The sequence below is a fragment of the Talpa occidentalis genome, unplaced genomic scaffold (genome assembly GCF_014898055.3).
Source record: "Talpa occidentalis isolate TD23 unplaced genomic scaffold, MPIMG_talOcc4v2.1 talOcc4.4, whole genome shotgun sequence".
Taxonomy (NCBI): Eukaryota; Metazoa; Chordata; class Mammalia; order Eulipotyphla; family Talpidae; genus Talpa; species Talpa occidentalis.
Window position 1 is genome coordinate 102,119,303 of NW_023604295.1, and position 11,595 is coordinate 102,130,897.

The window sequence follows — 11,595 nt, forward strand, 5'->3', positions numbered from 1 at the left end:
CAGCCCTGCCCCACCTAAATCTGCAGTGTCAGTGTCTGGTGAGAGGCCAGGGTTCCCCTGTCCTCTGCCCCCACCTTCCCCTCTTTTCATCTCTGGAGCAGACCCTAAGGGAACATGCAGAAAACCTTTGCACTGGAGGGGCCAGTGTGGTGCCTGCCAGCTGCTGGATTCAGCACCGTCACCTGAGAAAGGAACCTACACACTCATTGTGATGAGACTCTTCCAAGGTCCCACAGTGCCAGTGAGGACTCAAAGCGGCCCCGCTACACGAGTGTACACACACTCACACACAGAGGATTCCCTTAAAGGAACGCCCGTCATTTGCAGGAACTAGGCTGCTCTAAGAACACAAAGTCCAATTCCCGCAGAAGGGCTTCCACATAGACGCGGGACACTTGCCACCACCCTGACAAGCCTGAGACCCCACCCCATCAAGGTGCATGTGCGGGCCTATTTCTCCCCTTCTCCTCCTGTCCCGTGCACCACCGGCACCCCTGAGAGTGAGGTAAGAAGCTGTGGTGGCAGGTCTGTGTGATTGTGCCTGGGCACTATTGTGAGGGGTCACACTCCGCTGCCAGCTGTGTGGGCCACGCTCTGCAAAATCTCAGGTTGCCTTCTCCCATGGGAGGTGAGCATGATCGGTGCTGCTGGCTTACAGATGAGGAGACTGAGGCTCTCACTTGGGACTTAGATGCCCTAGTTCAGAAGTGGCCTTTGAAGATGAGCATAAAAACACCCAGCAGGGCCCTCCCAGGCCCAGGAAGGAGGAGGTAAAGCCCAGCGAGGCAGGGGAGGCTGTGCTGAACTCAACAGGCCCAGCGGGTGTTCAGGCACCAGAGGAGAGCAGAGCAGCGCCTGCACTGGGCGAGCACATGCACATGCACAAGTGCCTGCAGCTCCAGAGGGAAGACTAAGTAATGGTTTGCAGTCACCCAGGACCCACCTCCACCACCTCCCAGTCCCCGTCTCATCCCACCATGCAGCAGCTCAGAGGCAGCTGAACCTGGGAACTCTCCCAATCCCTGCCCTTCCCTGTCCCGGATCCTCCCCCCCCACCCCCACCCTCCCGCCCTCCCTCCTGGCTGGAGGGAGGGCAGGATGGCAGGATGCAGTGGGAGATGGCCTGGCTCATGTTTCCCCCCTCTCTTCCTGGCAGGGATTACATGGTGAGCAAGGAGGACAGCTGAGCTGGCAGGTGGGAGGCCCAGCCATGCCGTGGGGAGATCTGGGGAGGAAGGAAGGACGGCTGAGTGAACTCAGGCCTGGAGCAGTCACTCTCCTCACACATGTCCTCTTTCCAGCTGCTCTGAGACCCTGTGTGCCAGGGGTTGATCCCCCGGACCTAGCACCGATCCCTGGCACCTGCACCCCCATTCCCCCCAAACTTCTCTCCAAGATAGGCAGAGGCAAGGCCAAAGCAGTTTCTTAACAGATAGATGGATTTCAGAGAACAGAAGACCTGCACGTCTGTAGGAAGCACCACGGCTCAAGTGAGTAAGTTACATAATTCCAGAATCTCTACCACCACCACCCTCTCCCAACTTCCTCACCCCCAGCCAACAAGCTCTGTAACTGTTAAAAGGCCTCTATCTATTTTGGAAGCTGCAGGACAACTTCACCCACACAGACCTCATCCTGAGTTGTCACTAGAGCTCTGGGTTGCTCAGGTCTCATGGGCAACCACTTGGGATCACTCCAGACTTGGGACAGAGGTTGTCAGTCAATGGTCCTCAGAGATCGATAATTAGGGAATAGTTTGGTGGTTTTCAACAATGAGAATTGACTGTGGATCTAAGAAGTGCCAGGAATAATGTATCAGTGCAGGGACCTCCCTGGTGGCACAAGGGGTCAAGTCTCAGCACTATGAGGCTATTGCAGCCACTGCAGCATGAGTTCGATCCCCAGCCAGGAAGCTACCCACATGGTGCAGCAGACCTCTCCTGTCTCGCCTGCTGCTCCCCTCAGCAGTGTATTTCAGTCAGTCTGCCTGTTCTATTTCTCACTCTGTCTCTGGTGAATCCTCTCACTGCCCCCCACCCCTGCCCCCGTACCTCTGGCCTACACCCCAATTCTTGTATGTATAAGGAAATAAATCTTTAAAAAAAATACTGTATCAGCACAAAACTGTGCACTGCAAGGGTGCCAAAGGGGCCTAAATATGGGGCCTGTGGAGCACCAGCTGATCCCTGACGGACAGGAGGTGATGTTGATCTCCCCTCCCTGGAGCTTTGTTGAGTCTTTACAAGCCACAAAAGCAAAGCTAAGCTGGACATTGAGCTGGCTGTGTGAGGGCCTGCAGGTGAGGCCGGAGAGGGCTTGGTGCATTCTGGTCAGAGTCCAGGGCCAGGAATCTTCCAGGAGGACGCTGGATCTGGTGCAGCCACCAAAGGATGCTCCAATTCTGATGTGGCTGGGCATCAGACTCCAATAGCTCTGCCTGCCCCCACAAGCTCCTTTTATTCACTGGGCTCTATAGGAGCCAATCAACTTTGTGGTTCCTACACACACACACACACACACACACACACACACACACACCCCTTCAGGCAACACAGGCAGGAAGTTAGATGTCAAGTAGCACGCTTTTCAATTGTCTTGGGCCTGTTCACTTCAAGCTCTGATTCTGATCTCCATATTAGCAACCACACTAGCTTAGCACTGCTCTTAATGTCTTATTCATGGTATACAACTGCCTTTCTCTGAACCCCGTTTCCTCACCCCTAAAAATGCAGGCAACTACCTCAAAAAGTTATTAGGATAGTTAAGTAAGACTAGTGAAAAATCATCTACCTCAGGGTGTCCAAGATGGACTTGGTAGCAAAGCGTATTTTTCCTTTATCCCTCCCTCTTTCCTTCCAAAATTTCTTTCTTCCTTTCTTTTGTATCTTTCCCAAAGTGAGTCTAAGCATCTTACTCTTTCCTTCTTCAGCTCTTCGTCCCTCTTTCTCCTCAGTCCTATTCTCTCTGGACCCTCTTGGTTTCCACTGTTTCCTTCCTAAGCCGGTCTACACAGTGTCTCTTAAGTCAACCCCAAGGACGCTTGCATCTCTGCGCCCTGCACCACCAGACAGAAGGCCTGGACATTGCCTGGTTCCAGGTAGGATAAGGGAATTGGTCATTGGCTGAGGATGGGACTCGAATGGCTGAAAAGATGACTGAGCAGCTGGAAGGAACGTGGCCAATGGCAGGGCTAGAGGATGGTGTTGGCAGATGGCTCGAGGAGTACTGTCCAGGTGGAGATGTAGGGACAGATGAACAAATGGCCCAGTGAGATGGATGGATGGATGCGGATGGATGCGTGGATGGATGGGTATAAAAGAGTATGTCAGAGGAAGGATTTATGGATAAACAGATGGGCAGAGACATGTGCCATGGCTGGCTTTAGACTGGAGAAGGGAGGTACAAGGATAAAAACACTTCCATGTTTTTGTCCCAAATCTGTTTCCACTTTGTCTTCCACTGCCCTCAAATCATAAAGGTGGGGGGTGTTCAGAGTGGGAAGGGGGTGACTGATAGCAGCGGGGGTTGGGGGATGGGGTGGGCACTGCCTTCATTCCAACTTTGCCTTGCCAAGCCCTCAGTGAGTCCTGCCCCAGGCTCCAAGATCACAATGCTCCAAGCCACCGGACTGGAAAAGGGCTGAGGGCACACTTGCCCTCCCTGGCCAGCCCTACCCTTGGAAGCTGCAATAAGAAGGAGGACTGACTGTACTAATAGAGCTTTGACTGTCCTCATGCTCAACACCAAACGCTGGGAACCTGCCAATTTCCTTTCCCAGTCTGCCTCTCCCACATGGCAAGCTTGCGTGCCGGCCAACCGCGGTTCTGCTGAGGTCGCATCTCTGTTGCCCTCACTAAGTCGAGAGCTCTTGAGAACAACAACTGTATCGTCCTTGCAGCCTCATTCCAGTGATAGTCCCTGATGCAGAGTTGGCACAGAACAAATGTTTGTGGCTTAAAAAAATAGGTAATGAGTTTTAGGCTAGGGGGACTGTGGTTTGGGGGAGAGTGGAATGTGTTTGGGAAACAATGGTAAACCTTGACCTAGGACATCGAGTTTGAACCCCAGTTCTGTCACTTCCAACTGGGTAGCCTTGCACAAGTGTCCACACCTCCCTGAACCCCCATTTATTTCCTCATCTGGGAAATCAGGGAGATAGCTGATCTCCCGAGGCTTCAAGGATCACAGAGGGAACAGGGATCACAGTGGCAACCGGCTTCTAATATATTTTGTTTTGAAGATCTCCCCACTCCAGGAGTAATGACAACCAAGCCCCAAAGCTAAACCGCCTTCCTGTCCAGCCTCCTGGCCCAAAGGGCAGAGCGGACTCTGGGGAGGGGACCAACAGTCACAGGGGGTGAACATGCCCCACTTTCAGGTTTCTGCAGCTGGGGCTGTGCACAATCACCCTGACCTCAATCTTTCTCTGTGAATTATGGAAAAAGAGTTCTCTGGAAATGAAGATGTGCAAAAGTTCCAGCGGGCTCCCTGCCTCCCCTCAGTTCATCCTTCCTGACTTAATAAGGACCATGGCTTATTAGCTGTTCCCGTCCAGCTCACGCTGTCCTGTGCCTGCACACGTGAGACTAAAAATACCCACCACTCCTATTAGAATGACTGTCCCAGGGACAGGCAAGGCTGGAGTCTGCAGTGACACTAAAATCTGGTTCCCTGTGCCCCCTGGAATCCTGGCCACTGGGCCTGTCCCTCTTGGGGCAGATGGACATCAACCTCCTCCTGCTTGTCCCAGGGGTCTACAGTCATGACTTCTGACTTCATCTGTGCTTGCTCTCATATGCCAAAGCTGTTTTCTGTGGCCCTCCTCATCACCTCACTAGACAGCCTCCCAGCACCCAGGAAAGGGCTCGCTCTCTCTCCATCTCTCTCTCCAGTGACATGCGCCCCCGGGGCCACTGCCCTGGGCCCTGCAAGTAGCTGGCCCAAATCTCAGCTTGCTGCTGGAAAAGATGGCCCCACCCCCTTTTCATTAAAACATGCAAAGCAGCAAGCATGCTGGGCTTGATGAGGGCACTGGGCCCATCTAGAAGCCAGTGTTGACTCGCTGGGACAAATCCATGACAGTTTCTTGATCCTCTGTTTCTTTGTCAGCTAAATGGCCATAAAGGCATCAGCTCAGCCTGGGGCTTTTGAGAGGACTGCATGAGTTCACACGAGTAAAATTGCAGGACTCTGTACAGAAAGTCAGTGACTGCCAGGGAGCAAGCTCGGCAGCAGGAAGTAGGTGTGAGGACCCTGTTTCCACTGCAGAGAGAGGCGGATCGAGGAATAGGCAAGGGGCATTTCAATAGCTCAGCAATAAACACTTGGCGAAGCTCAAGAGGTAATCTCTGCATGGGCTTTCATGTGCCACTGGATACCTCTGTTGGCATGGCCTGAGATATTTGGGAGGTGGTGGTGAGAGACAAATTGATTTTCATCATCTCCATCCACAGGAAAAGGCCAAGAATGCCACAGTGTATAAAGACTCCAAAATTTAAACGACTTGGAATTTGGAACGCAGTACTTCCTGCATTTGCACATCATTGTATGCAAGAAGATGGGGGTATAATAAGCCATGAACAGAAAAATAGGGAAAGTTAAAGACGGAGTTATGAGCAGAAATGCTGAAACCGGGAATGGCTGACGGGCCGATGAGGGAGAGACGAACTGGGAAGGTTGAGAATGAAACTGTTCACCAAGAGTGGGGCTTGTGGGTCCAGATGGGGGCAGGGTGGGCCCCAAGCAGCACTGTCAGAACCAAGCTCTCCCCCCAAATTCGTGCTCCAGATGGCTTTGTCAACAGCGGGGGAAGGTGCCTTTAGAGCTGCTTGTCCTCATTTAACCTCCTTCGCCTCCATTCCCTGAAGGTCTGAGAGAAAGACACAGAAGCGCCAACGCTACAAATCTCTGGAAGGCTGTTATACCTCCAGGCTAAAGAAAGCTCGGCTCGCTGAGAGCATTAATTCAGTCCAATTTGATTCAAACATTTATGGAGCACTTCCTGTGTGCAACACACAAGGAGACACTTTGTGGAGGTGGGGATTAGTGGAGGGGGACTCAAGAATGAGTAAGACCAACCTGAACCTCTGAGAGCTAATGTGATCACAGGTAGGACAACTTTACCATCGACTTTGCTGTGGATTAGGAAAGATTTGAGGTCATTTGGGAGAGATTTCTTCTTTCGAGCGAACATGTAAATGTTTGTGTCATTTCAGTAGAAGAAAAGGAACTAATTATGCAAACCAAAAACTTCTCACACATACACGGGAATTTATGTGAAAAATATTACCCGATTTCAGGGGTAAAAATTAAAATTAGAATTGGATTGGATACACGGATTGCCATGTTATCAATTATATTATGGCAAAGTTTTGCCTCATGGTATTCAACAATTATGAGGGTAAAAGGCAGGTTGATACACAGCTAATGAGATTGTAAATAGGCACAATCTTTCTGGAAAGTAATTTGACATTTTATATATCTCAAGCCTTAAAATAGTCGTAACCTTTGACTCAGTAATTCCACTTCCAGGAATCTGTTCTAAGGAAATAACTAGATATGTGGTCAAAGGCATAAGCACACAGATATTTATCATCACATTATTTATAAAAGTGGAAAATGCAAAACAAACTAAAAATCTTACAAGAAGAAAATGGAATAATGGACCTGGTCCAGCAATAGAATGAATAATGAGGCAGACTTTTAAATGGGGTTTTGAAGAGTTTTTAGTAGACTATTCATTACATGTATTGAGTCAGAAAAACATCATGACAGCGATCTGTATGTGGTTGTGATCCAATTTTTTAAAAAATTATGTATACATCTATTTATATATATATATATATGCAAGCATGTGAGCTTTTGGAGTCATACAGAGGGGGTGTCAAGGATTAGGGTGTCATCTGTTACAGATATCTGTGGGTAGGTCACCTTGGATCTCTAAACCTCGATTATATATATATATATACATGTGTGTATGTATACATATACATACATATATGTACATGTATATAATTAAAGTTATACACACAATTATATATAATGGTTTCTAATGGAAGGAAATGCTAAATAACAAGATTTGAAAGTGATTATCTCTAGATGGTGGAATGTGGGTGGTTGGTTTTATATTCTTCTTTAAATAAGCTTTTGCGGTTTCTAAATTTTCAACAAGGAGCATGAGTTTGGCCAAGCAGCTTATTTCACTGACGCCCCTGTAGAGGGAGGACCCCAGTCCCACTCTGCCTGTGGTCACCTGTGTCACAGGACGCAGCTGGGCCTGGTCTTCCATCTGGAGCCCAAGCCCCACACATCACCTGCTGTCCAACCAGCACCAGCACTGCCTGTGCTTTCCCTCAGAGCCCAGGTCCCCACCTCACTTGGGCACTGGCCAATAGACCTTAGAGCCCCTTTCTCATTCAGCACATGTATGGTATCCAACTCTTCTTTTCACAGCATTGCCTCCCCTGCCTAGAACCCTCTGGAACCAGCCTCTGGTGGCGATGGTTTTGTTGGTGCTCACAGTAACCATCAGAACTGCTTCCTCCTCTCCTTCTCAGGTAGGCAGCAAGAGCCCCACCCACAGCAGTTTGTTCTGGCTGCCCTTCAACTGCCCACTGAATGCTTGTCCCTGCACAGCAGCTCCAACCAAACTGCCCTGCAACATATCATCTTCTCTCCCCTCCAGCTCCCCCTGCTGCCCTCCTCCACCCAGGCTGCTTCTCTACCTGGAAAAACCTTTTGTGACTTGCTCCTACTCATTCATCCCTAAAGACATTGTTTAAGTGTCACCTCTACCTGGAAGCCTTCCTGGATCCCTGTCCCTAGGAAGGCTCTCCCCTGTACTTCGACTCTCAGCCCATCGCAGTGGTATTCTGGCTCTGTACAGAGCACCACTGCACACAGTGGGATCTCAAGTACCAGCTGCAGCTGTGCTGGACAGCATTGTTCAGCAAAATCAAAAAGTCCTCTTGGCAGCTTAAATATCCTCAACACAGAATATTAAGGAGCTTATTACAACACAAAATTTCTTTAAATGTCTCTGAAAATGGCAAATCTCTGCCTCCCTGGCGGGGCCACCTCACTGTTCCTGACAGTTGCTAGATGCTTCTGGTCACCAAATTTTGACAACTGCCTCCGCCACCAGTCTTCCCCAAATACACCTGATCTTAGCCAAAAGGCCGAAAAGCAATAGTCTTCCCCAATGATTCCAAAGATCTAGGAAATCTGTCCCCAAAGACCTAGCTCAGGGCTTAAGCTCAAAGAATTTTCCACAAGATATAACAGAGGTCTTGGGCCCCTGGATCAAGGTGTATTCATTGTGAATGTTGAGGGCACCCTCCTGAAGGCTGATGGCTGCTCTTCCCCTTGGCCTGGGCACTAATAGCTCAGCACACAGGCCTGTGCTGGTCTTGGGCACTGGCCAATGGAGGGGGTGTCAGCACATGGGCTTTGGAGTCATATAGAGGAGGATGTGAAGGACTGAGGTGTCACCTCTTAGCCACACCTGTGGGTAGGACACCGTGGATCTCTAAGCCGCAGTCTTATCTATAAAACAGAGATTATACAAAACCCCATCCCACTGACTTCGAAGAGCTCAGAGGGCAGTGGGAGTGGCTGAGTCATGCCTCCTGCTGATGGAGGTGCCTCTGTACAGCTGATTGCCCATCTGTGAGAAATAGATTCTGCAGCTCACTGCATTTCTCTGTAATAGCAGAACACTGACACAGGAGGGAAGACAATTTCCTGCTCCACCAGAGTGGGAGCATCAGGGATGCCCCCAGTTCCCTCTCCCCAGTTGTAAAACCACATCCATGAGATCCTCCTCAGAGCAGGACCGAGAAAGGGGTTCAGACAGAATAGAAGTTGTCACAGCTATAACTATGCTAAATAATTTGTTTATTTAATCCCCATTTGACAGATGAGGAAAACTGAGGCTCAGAGAGGTTAAGCATATTGCCCAAGGTCACCCTGCTAAGAGGTGAAGTCTGGGAACATACATTGGCCTGGCATAACTCAGTGCCCACTGGCAGGTTCTCTAAATATGATGAGTATGGGACCCGTGCTGGGATAACCAGCCAGGTCCTAATAACCACTAAGATAGTCAGAAAGATGGAAAGAGAGGCACATAAAGACTCAGCATTCTGCAGGACTCCCCAAACTAAGGTGGCAAGATCTGAAGTCCTCAGGGTGGAGGTGAGGGCCAGTGTCAGGCCTTGAAGGATGGCAGGACTCTACTTGGCAGGGAGGTCCAGAGGTTTTCTGGAAGAGATGACAGCGATAAAAATGACTCAAACATAGAAGCAAGCCAAGACTGGCCAAGTTACCCTAGGAAGCCCACAGATTTCCAGGTTCAAAAAGGAATCTGGAAAAGATGTCTGGACCCCCAGCAACTACTGCCCACCTTGAGAAGTGGGGGATCACAAGACTGGTCTTTTCTGTTGCTTTTCACCAAGTTGCTCCACTCTCTGGATGCCCCTTTCCACTGCACTGGAGGGGAAAAACATGTCTTATGAACAAATCTTTTGCTAAAGATCTTTCACATATTGCCTGGCCTATTATGTCCCTATAAAGAAGGAAACTTCTTGGGATCTCAAGAGAGATAAAAGAGTTATGACTGGTGTTTCCTGAAGAACTAATATTTCTGAGGAAAAACAGTGAATATGAGTCAGACCACACTCCTTGCTTGTGCTGGCGAGACCTCCTCCGCTTGGAGCAAGCCTCACCTGCCACCCGCCCCCCACCTTCAAGGCTGTAATGTCAGGGCAAGGCTCAGATGGCTCAGACAGCTGACAAATCCTAACTTTAAGCAAAGGGGGGGAAGCAGTCTGGGTGACACCAGGACATGTCTGAGCATTCCATGTGATGGAGGATAAAGGTGACGATTCAGTCATTTTAACTGCTCTCTTTCAGTGTCTGAAATTTCCAACTCATCTTGATTAAAATAATTAAAGTTTTGCTCAAGAATGGAGATATCCTGTGGCTTGTCAGAGCCTCAGACAAGGGTATAGAATAATTGTCACACAAAAATACAGTGGGCCTTGAAACCATACATTGTTTCAGATGGTGGTAGAATGGAGGTGCCAGTAGGCTGAGCAAAGGCCACTAGGTCTGGGGAGGCAGGGACAGGGCTGTGACAGCGGCACGTGTGGGATGGCAGGGAGAGAAAATGAGATGGGTCTGTAGGAAGCTGCATGTGATGTGAATCACAGGTTGAAGGCCGATCAGTGTCCACTGCCCATTGTCCTCCGTTGTGAGAACACTGGAGGGAGGTTTGAGAAAGGACAGACCTTCTGAATGATATTCCCTGGTCTTAGTTTTCTCTCCTGCTCTCCTCCCCCTTCCAGATATATCCAAATGCCCCTAGTCACACACCTTCCCCAGGGTATCTCTCTCTCAGCCTAAAGCAAATAGCAAGGATAAGGAATGGGTCAGCAGTAGCCAGGGATGAGGGCGGTTGGGGGTCAGAGAGCATCAGATCTTTCCATCCATGCTTCTGGCAGGGAGCAGCTCTGCAGGCCCCATGAAGTCAGCAGCTACATGGTGGTCATTGGTGGGGGGCCCCTGGATAAGTAGCATTTCCCAGAGCAGTCAAGGTGACATGGTCCCTATTTCATGGTTTTGCTCAAAAGCAGTGTTCTCGCTGCAATTTTGTCCCCCAGGAAACATATGTCAATATTTGGAGACATCCTAGATTATCACACTTGGGAAGTGGATTCTACTGGCACCTAGTAGGTAGATCCCAGGAATGCTGCTGCATATTCTACCATGCACAGGCCTCTCCTGCAACAAGGAATGCTCTGGAGCTTCTGCTGGGATCTGCATCCTCAAAAGAGTTAGGCTACATTGTCCCAGATCAGGTGGGGGCACACTGGGCACACTGGAGAACAACTAGAGCAATCTCGAAGACCCCAGAAGCTTCGAATTATCCATAGTTCTTTCTTTCCAGTCATCTAGAAAGCTGCAAGGCTTAACCTGTCTCCAAATCATGTAGTGAGTATGTATGTATATGTGTGTGTGTGTGAGTGCGCACGTGTGTGCATACACACAGGACTGACCTCCACCAGCCACACAATCCAGCTCTCTAGGGACTCCAGCTCAACAATATCAGAAGCCAGTTTCCTCTCTTTTCAACAGATGCCCTGTGGGCAAGGGGCCTGTGGTGATGCACTGAAGTAGCAGTTGACAGGCAACCAAACTATGAGCCACATTCAGTGGGAAAGATCCTCAGAGTCTGAAGGCGCAGTTACTTGTGTGACCCCCTGCTCCATTACTGACCGGTCACCTCAGCTCTCCTTTTTCTCACCCTTCAAGTGAGGTATTAATGGCAGCTATCACTGCAGACCACTTGTTATGAGCTGGGCACCCCACATGCTTGTCTGTCTCACCACAGTCCTGGGAGAATTTGTATTAAGCCCATGATACTAGCGAGATAATGAAAAGGAAATGGCTTCTCCAAGGTCACATGGGCAGTAGCGGCAGAACAGAGACTGGAACCCAGGCATATGCCAAACAGTCTGCTTCCTATGGGGAAGTCTACACTCTCAGGGACCATGTGCAAGGTAAGATCACTACACTTCATCATGAGAAGCCCAGAGC